We start from the raw sequence: 9,225 nt of genomic DNA on the forward strand, positions 1-9,225 counted from the left end.
TGCAAAATTAATTTGGTAGGGCATTCCTCACATTTTTCCAAATTCAGAGTCTCATCCTTCTTTATCACTCAAATTTTTTTTAATCTTGTTTCTTTTCTTCCAAATCACTTTGAATTCAGAGTCATTAGTAATCATGTTTTTCCTTATAATATTGTCCTCTGTACATTAAGTGTTGGTAATGTACCATTTCTATTGATACACTATTGTCTTCAGGGTCTTCTTTCAATTAATTGATATTCTACCAGGTTTTTGTATGGATGCAAACAATTTCACTTGTCATGGCTTCTGCCTGGCTGACCTTATTAATTTTAGTTGTCTACTGCTGCCTAGCAAACCAGTGAAAAAAATCTTATCTTTTAACAGTAATAATCATTTATTTTGCTTAAGTGTCTGTGATTTAGGCCTGGTAGGGGAGGCTCATCTGTGCTCCATGCAGTATCAGGCAGGCAGCTTGACCTAGTACTGGTGGATCTGCTTTGAAGCTGTCACTTGCATGATGCAGGTGCAGGTACTAGGTGATAGCTGGTACCTCACCCAGACCTGAGATTCTGGTGACTCACCATGTGACATGGACTTCCTTAGAGCATGGTGCCCAGATTCCAAATGTGAGTGAGCATTCCAAGAGAATAGACAGAAGCCACATTGTGTTTTCATGGCCTGGCTTCATAGTTCACTTAGCATCACTTTCACCACACTCCATTAGTTGAGGCCATCACAACCCCCTTCCCAGAGTTCAAGGTGAGGAGACATAAATTCCACTCCTTGATGGAGGCTTGGCTAGGTTCTGGAAGAGCATGTAAGATATGAAATAGTGTGGCTATTTTTGGAAAATACAATCTGGCAGTGATTATATGATACATCCAATTTCATGGACACATACATGTGAGGGGATGTGCTTGTTGAAATACGTTACTTAGAATGCATCCCACCCACCTCTCTGCACCTTTCCCTTACCCTTGCCTGTCAGACATGACTAATGGTGCTCCCTTTTCCTGAGCCTGATTAAGGGGCACTTAATCACTGAGTCTCTGAAGCCTTATCACACTTCTAGGAGACACTACCAACTGTCGACAGGTGAGCTCAAACTTATTTACTATCCTAAGTCTAGTGAATGATGCCTAAAGAGGCCAGCCATCCTCTAGACCAGTCGTCATTGGAACCCCTCCCCCATCCTTGACTTTGTATTTGAGTAAGCCAAGAGATGAAAAGACTTTCCAACACTGTGCCATGTAAAACAAACAGATGCCAACTCCAAAATGGCACTTCACTCGTAAGTAATAGCACTTCTCTAGTTGTGGTGGTGAATTATATTGTGGAGCTTACGACCTTCCAGGTAAGAATTTTCTCCATTAGGTTACCAGATTGTGCCCTAAAGTGAGTGAAGTATGTAGGCTTTGGACATAAAGCTGGCTGTGCAACCTTTTTATAATATAATAATCTGCAATCAGGAGCTATGGCTAGTTTGAAAAATAAATGTGCAGTTGGCTTTTACTTATTAATTTTGGGTACTGAGGATTGAACCCAGGGGCACTTAATCACTGAGCCACATCCCCAGCCCTTTTTATTTAGAAACAAGGATCTCACTAAGTTGCTTAGGGCCTCACTAAGTTGCTAAGGCTGGCTTTGAACTTGCAATCCTCCTGCCTCAGCCTCCTGAGCTGCTGGGATTACAGGCATGTGCCACCATCTCACCTATCTTTGTTTTTAAAGACACTGGTTATTTTTACCAACCCCATCCCTATATGTCTAGCCACTCTCATTGAATGTGTAGCCCCACCGCACTATTCTTGATGAGATTAAGTTACCAGGTTCCTATTTGCACAGAACTTTTCTTATGAGATGGGCCATAACCAGCAGTCCCAAGAAAATGTGAACTGATGCTGTTCTCCTGAGACAGCCTGGAGACACTGGTCTGGGCTGCTCTGACTGTTGGAACCTGTTAACAGAAGTTCCATCCCTTGTCTAGCCAGCTGAGGACTCGTGCTGCTAGGACGATGGACTCTATTCCCTGAATACTGCTGGAGTAGTGGGAAAGTCTTTGTCCGGAAGGCGCCCCTCTATCTTCCCTAAGGGTATAGGGGGAACAAGTGGTAGCCTGAAAATGACTTGTTTAGACCCCGTGAATCTGTGCCACTGGGTAAGGGTGGAGAGGGGGGGAAACTCCGCTCCATTTTCAACTCCACAACATCCTCCATCAGCAGTGATCAATCAGAACAGTCCAGAGGGTAGATGCAGGCTGTCCTCACCACTCCACAGCCATGAATACAGCTGTCCACAGGTTTTATATATTTTGTATCAAACATCTAGCTCGAATGAAGAAAGAGGATTTTTGATTTTATGCTCTCAAATGATAAAGAGAAATTCAGGATAAATACAAGTTCTTCTCCTATGGAAAAACAAGAAACAACTACAGCCATGGTTGTGACCATATATGGCTGCAGTTATGCAGGAATGCTGGGGCAATTTTTACAAGAATTCTGTAACAACTGAACTTTGCTTATGGTGTCTTGATGATCCAACCCCATCCTTCAGCCAACTTAAAATCATGTCACAGCGGGGCCCCATGGCACACACCTATAATCCCAGCCACTTGGGAGGTTGAGGTAGGAAGATCCCAAGTTTGAGGCCAGCCTCAGCAACTTAGTGAGACCCTGTTCCAAAATTTAAAAAATAAAATAAAAATATTCTGGGGATGTAGCTCAGTGGTAGAGCACCCCTGGGTTCAATCCCTAGCATTGTAAAAAACAAAACAACAACAACAAAAATCCATCTATATCACTCAGTGATGGGTAATAAAAATGACATAATGACAAAATAAGTAATTAGTGGAAAAAAAGTCAGTCTTACCTCTGGCTGTTTTCTTATACTCATTACTAGGTAAGTTATTAGAAACATAGATTTTTGCTTTTCTCTCATCAAAATTAAGTAAGTAGGTAGTCTGTTCTACTACAGTGGCTCCACTATGACCAGGTCCTTAGCTCCTCTATTTTGTTTCTCCACCATTTTAATTATGTATCTTACATAAGGAAGGAAGGAAGGAAGGAAGGAAGGAAGGAAGGAAGGAAGGAAGGAAGGAAGGAAGGAAAAAAACACATTATTTTCCTGTATAAATGCAAAATGTACCCCTTGAAATCACCCTCAAAATGATTTAAGGCAGGTGCAAATATACACTGGATCATAAATATACTGTTATCCCTTCCTCACCATCTAATTGGCTGTTCAAGCTCTAAACATCACATCCACATCAGCAAGAAAATAGGAATATGTAAGAGAAAGGACACTTGGTTACTTTAAAGAATATCACTTCTTCATATTGGTAATGATAGTCATGTAGTAGCACCTATCATAGATTAAGAAATATAATCAACAGACATTCAGGAGTTCCAGTCCTGAGGAAAACAGGGAAGTAGATATTAGTAGGCATATGTGGATTCTGCCACAGTATACCAGTCAGTCCAGCATATTATTTCTCCAGCTAAGTTCTCCCATGAGGTAAAAATTAGGACGTGATTTATTCATGCTTCTCTAAGGCCATATTTGGTTCTTGGCATTAAATACTCCCTTTTGAATCTTCTCTATCAGATGATATAAATAAGACAGAGGATCCACTCCTCATTCTCCTTTGAATTACTTTTATTATCATTATTTAACATTCTCTCTCTCTGTGTGTGTGTGTGTGTGTGTGTGTGTGTGTGTGTGTGTGTTTTGCTGGAGATAGAACCCAGAGCCTCTAGCATGCTAGGCAAGAACTCTACCACTGAACTACATTCCCAACCCATTGTAATTTTAATTTTGAGACAGTCTCCTGAAGTTGCTCAGGCTGGCCTTGAACAGGCTGGCCTCTATTCACCCTCCTGAATAGAGTGGCTGGGATTACAGGTATGCACCATCAACCCAGTTATGGCTTATTATCCTTTACTCACATGCAGTGGAAGCCCAGTCCAGTACAAAAATATGAAAGGAACCCCCTGCCCCCGCAAACTGGAATTGATCTTCTAAATTTCTTTTCTTTGGATTTTTTTTTTAACCTTGTATTTTCTTTTAATTTCTAAATACTTTTTCTGTTCAGAGATAGTCTAGACACATGCCAAAGATGAATGGAGCACTTCACTCAGATATTCCCATAATCACAAATGAAACTTGAAGGGATAACAGTATATTTATGATCCAGTGTATATTTGCACCTGCCTTAAATCATTTTGAGGGTGATTTCAAGGGGTACATTTTGCATTTATACAGGAAAATAATGTGTTTTTTTTTTTCCTGGGAACCCCAAAGGAACACCCAACACTAAAAGTGATTTTATCCTTTTTCTACTGGGAAGGCAAAATTTTCTGGCATATACTGAGAGTTCAGGAGACATGAAATTCAATTTTGCAGAGGCGCTGTCAGATCTGCCTTTCAAGATTTAGTGACTTGTCCTCCCTCTGGGAGGGCGGTGCTGTTTCCCAGAAAGGCGCCTTCCCAGTCCCGGGCCTTTGTTGTAACTGAAGACCCTAGGGCGCACTGCCCCCGTGTGGTAAATGTGGGCATTGCATGCATTTCACCACAAAATGGATTTTGCAAAAATCTGCACTAATTCACAGGAGCCACATACGTCAAATTGGACCTTGAGGAATACATTGTTTTATAGAAATTTTCCCCAAAAAAATGTACACATAAAAAATCACTTCGTATATGATAACACAACATAGGATGCTGTTTGATTTTACACAATGGGTATATCAGACAACTTTTATTATTGTTTTATTATAGATACAATCTATTTCTAGCATCATGAAAGTTGTCCTCCAAGAGAAAAGATTTGGCTCTTTATAAAGCAAGGAATTATTTTATGAAGTAAATAGTATATTTATATATATATGTATGTTTTATGTGTGGGCATATATATTATTTTTTCACCCTCCCTCCACCAATTTATTCTGAAGTTCTGATTTTAATGAGGTAGTCTCAAAGCAAGGACTCCTTTATACCATCACTTATCTTTTTGCAAGAATTTTAGGATTTCTCCCCACATTCCTTGCTCCAGAATTTGTGTGTGATATTTTAAAAGCCATTCCCACACTAGCAAGTTAGTGAGTAGGAGCCTTTGACCTGTTCCCCCCCTGCCATCCCCAATAGCATGAAGGAGCAACATAGAATAAATGGTGTGGTCAAAAGAGATGGATAGTTCTCCCTCATACAGGAAGCTGAGGACCCTCACATGCCTTTTCTTCTTTATCACACCTAAGCCTTTCATAGCCAATCAAGTGTCAGTCCTGGAGGAAGACTTTGGGACTGTTGTACCCTCTCTCTTCATTTGTGCCCTTGGTGTCCTGACCCTATAGTCCAGAGCTCTTCCCCTGAGCCTCCCTGAGGAAGCTGCTCAATCCTCCATTCCCCCCAAGAAGCTAGGACACCTCTCAATTTAACCAGCTGGAAACTGAGAACAGGTGTGCAAACAATACCACCATTCAGAGGTGATAAGGGTAAGCAAATAAACCACCAGGGAGGAACAGAAGCAGAGCTTTGGCTCTCACCGACCCAGTAGATAAACAAGTGTTTGATTTGGGGTGAGCACATTCCTTATCTGGTAAGAGATAGCATTCACACTCAGAGGGAGTCTGTGGTTGCAGTAAACAGGTTTGGGATCCTATTGAGCACTGGCCTGGTCCGCACACCTGCCTGAACCAGAGTTCAGGAACAATGGACTAGGAGAAATTCTGCCAGTTTGGGGAGGAGGCTCTGAACTCCTACAGATTACAGGCTAGACACAGTCACAGAAGTCTCTGCAGGGCAACACTGGTGGCCACAGTCTCTACCAATCCACTAAGTGCCATTTAAGGCAACATGCTATGGATTTTCCAAATCTGCCAGATGGAACTTCTTTTTTGGTGGTGGTGGGAGGGGGCATACTGGGGATTGAACTCAGGGGCACTTGACCACTGCGCCACACCCCCAGCTCTATTTTGTATTTTATTTAGAGACAAGGTCTCACTGAGTTGCTTAGCGCCTTGCTCTTGCTGAGGCTGGCTTTGAACTCATAATCCTTCTTCCTCAGCCTCCCAAATTGCTGGGATTACAGGTGTGTACCAGCATGCCTGGCTAAATGGAACTTCTTAGGAGAAATGATAGAAGCCTCATTGTCTTTATCACTGCTGTTTACACTCGGCATACTATAGAAGAGTAACTCAGAGGGAAAAGCATTAGCATACCTCTAGACAGTCCTGATCAGGATCACTTTCAGAAAGGTAATGCTATGGTTTGAAGGAGCATCCTACAAAGGTGCATGAGTTCCCGGCTTGATACATTACACGGGGTGGCAGGATTGAAAGATGCTGTGGACTTTTAAGAGGTGGGGCCTTGTGGGAGGTCCTTAGGTCATTGGGGAAATACCCTCAAAAGAGATTGTGGAGCTCCAGTCCCTTCTCTTACCCTTTGCTTCCTGGCTCAAAATACAAGTGGTTTGCTCCATCAAGTATCTTCGCCATCATAAGCTGCTGTGACCAGAGGCCCAAACCAATTTGGCTACCCAACTTGATAGAATTGTGAGCTAAAATAAACTTCTTTCTCCTTCATAAGTAGCTTGTGACAGGTATTTCTTTGTAGTGATGAAAAGCTAATGCAGACAATAATATTGACAACAATGATATTAATAGTTGCTAATATTTATTGAGCACATTGCTTTGTTCCAGGCCTATTTGCTGTTTCTCATGCATTACATTCTTGAATCCTCATCACAAAACTTTGAGGTAAATACAATGGTTGATAGCTTTTCCAAGCAAGCAAACAGACTTCAAGAGATTAAGAAATTTGCACAAAGTCTCACTGCTGGTAAGTCAGAGCTCCAGAGTGAAAATATGGGTTGTCCCATTCTGGAATCCAAACTCCTGACTTCATCATTGTCACATATAGGTGGAGGCTGGTGGGTGCATTGTTTCCCATCAATGTCACCCATTTTACTGAAGGATGTAAGACTTCACAACGGGTATCACTGTGGATGTTGATGTCAGGGAGGACCCTGGTGAGAGCAGGGAGAGGAAGGAGCCATGCTGGGTGCTGGTTTCCACAGGCCCTTGCCACAGCCCTAGTTTCTGGCCTGGCTCTGGTAGGGGCCCAGGTTGCATCCCCATGTCCATCCTTCCTCCTTCAATAACAGGAGCACATAATGAACCCTACACTCGCCAGCCTCTCTTTCAGCCAGGTGTGGCCACCATGGATCATGAGGTCCATCTCCCCTCCAGGGAGGGCAGATCCAGGAAGAGAGCCCGACATTCCCTTTCTGCCCCCAGCAGCTTACCATGACTGCTTCTACATGAGGCACAAGTCAACTTATTTCACATCTAAGCCCCTGACAGCTGGGTGTTTTTTTCTTGTGTGTGTGTGCATGGATACCTAGTCCTAACTACGGGCCTTTCTTTGTTTTTCATTTTCACTTTATGGAGGGGTAAACAGATTCAGAAAGAGTCAATAATTTTGTCCAAAGACATATTAGTATTTATTGGGATTTGGTTCCAGGACCCCCAGCAGAGACCATAATCCACAGATATTTGAGTCCCTGATATAAAATGGCCTCCTATTTGTACATAACCTTTGCACATCCTCCCTGAACTTTAAATCATTTCTAGATGACTTATAATACCTAATACAACATAAATGCTATATGAACTGCCCTTATACTGTGTTGTTTAGGGACAATAATGACAGGAAGAAAAGTCCATGCATACTCAGTACAGATGCAGAGTGTTTTCTGTCCGTAGTTGTTGGAATCTGCAGATGCAGAACTCACGGATATAGAGGGCTGACTGTATGACTTGCAAGAATTCAGATTTGAATCTGTCTGGCCCCAGACTTCTTTGTCTTTCCAGCACAGACCACAGTTGGCAAAAGGAATGGGAACATGCATCTCTTTAGCGCTTTATAATTTAGAAATATTTTCATATACATTATACAATGTGTACGGTTTAGGATTTTTTTTGGGCTACAAGCAACAGAAATAGACTCGGGATAACTTATATGAAAGAGGAATCTGTTTGAAGGATTTGACATTAAATCAGAGATGTGGAACCCACCAGAAGGGCAACCCACTAGGGATTTATTACAGGGATTTGATCTTATGCAATTGTGGGAAGAGGTGGAGGAGTCTCTTCAAACCTTTTGTCCTGGGGTTAAGGCTGGAGCTTGCAGACTGCAGGGCAGAGAGTTGGAAAGCAGAGATGGATGTCAATTGGAGGAGGGCAAGAATAAGCAAGGGCCCCACCAGCTGGAGGAAGGGCAGAAACAAGGTTTCTGACCTTGGGGGCTTGCTCTCCCACAAAAGTCAGGCTCCTTCACCACAGAGCTAGCAGGTGTGAGACCCTGGTGGGTGGAGGAAAGCCTCCTAGGGTGCTGAGAGCCACAGCCGAGTCGGAATGGCCCCTGGCATTTTGCCAATAGTATTGGTTGAGAGGCGAGCCATGAAGATGATGCTGGATTGATTCAATTGTATATTAGACCTTTACTGTCTGCCTGGGCCTGCTACTTTGGAGTTCTGGGGGGGGGGGATTCCTGGAGAGTTCGCATGGGTTGGGGAAGTGCCAGAGGAGGGATTTCCGGTTGGAATGTTCCTAAAGGAGCCACGTGAGTGGCATTCGGGAGAGTTCCCAGGGAACTTGTGTGGAGTGTGCTGGTAGAGTTCAGAAATAAAGTTTGTTCCTGCTTCAGTGATTTGTCCCCAGCCAGACTGCGGCACTGGGGTCACTCATTGAATGAGGAAGAAGCTCAGGGTCAAGCTTTGGACTGGAAAGAGAGCAAGACAGCTCTGGGGTCTAGGTCACTGATGGGCGCCCGTGTCCCTTACTCTACTGAAAGTCTGAAGAGCCTGCGATAACTTCTCTCCCACACAGCTTCACTTTACGGAGCCCACTGTGGTGCGGGTCATGTGTGTACCTCTTGGCTAGAAGAGTTGACTGTCCCAATCACGTTGCACTTAGAAAGGAAGAGTCTGCTTCCCAAGCCAAAGGGCATGGAGAGCCTGAGGGAAGCCATGCCTGGGCAGGCAGAAAGGGCTGCCTGCTGCTCCTGTGAAGGCAGGAGGTATGAAAACAAGCCTCTCACCTGCTCAGGGAGGCCTGCAGCCACACTCCTAGGTCAAGGTCTTGGAGTAGACAACGTCTTTCCCACAGTCTGTGTTGTCCTCTCTTTCCAATACCTAATCCTAAGATGGGGACGTCAAGGAAGCCCACCCTCAGCTCATGCTCACCACCC

This window comes from Ictidomys tridecemlineatus, chromosome 12 (assembly GCF_052094955.1).
Source record: "Ictidomys tridecemlineatus isolate mIctTri1 chromosome 12, mIctTri1.hap1, whole genome shotgun sequence".
NCBI classification, from domain to species: domain Eukaryota; kingdom Metazoa; phylum Chordata; class Mammalia; order Rodentia; family Sciuridae; genus Ictidomys; species Ictidomys tridecemlineatus.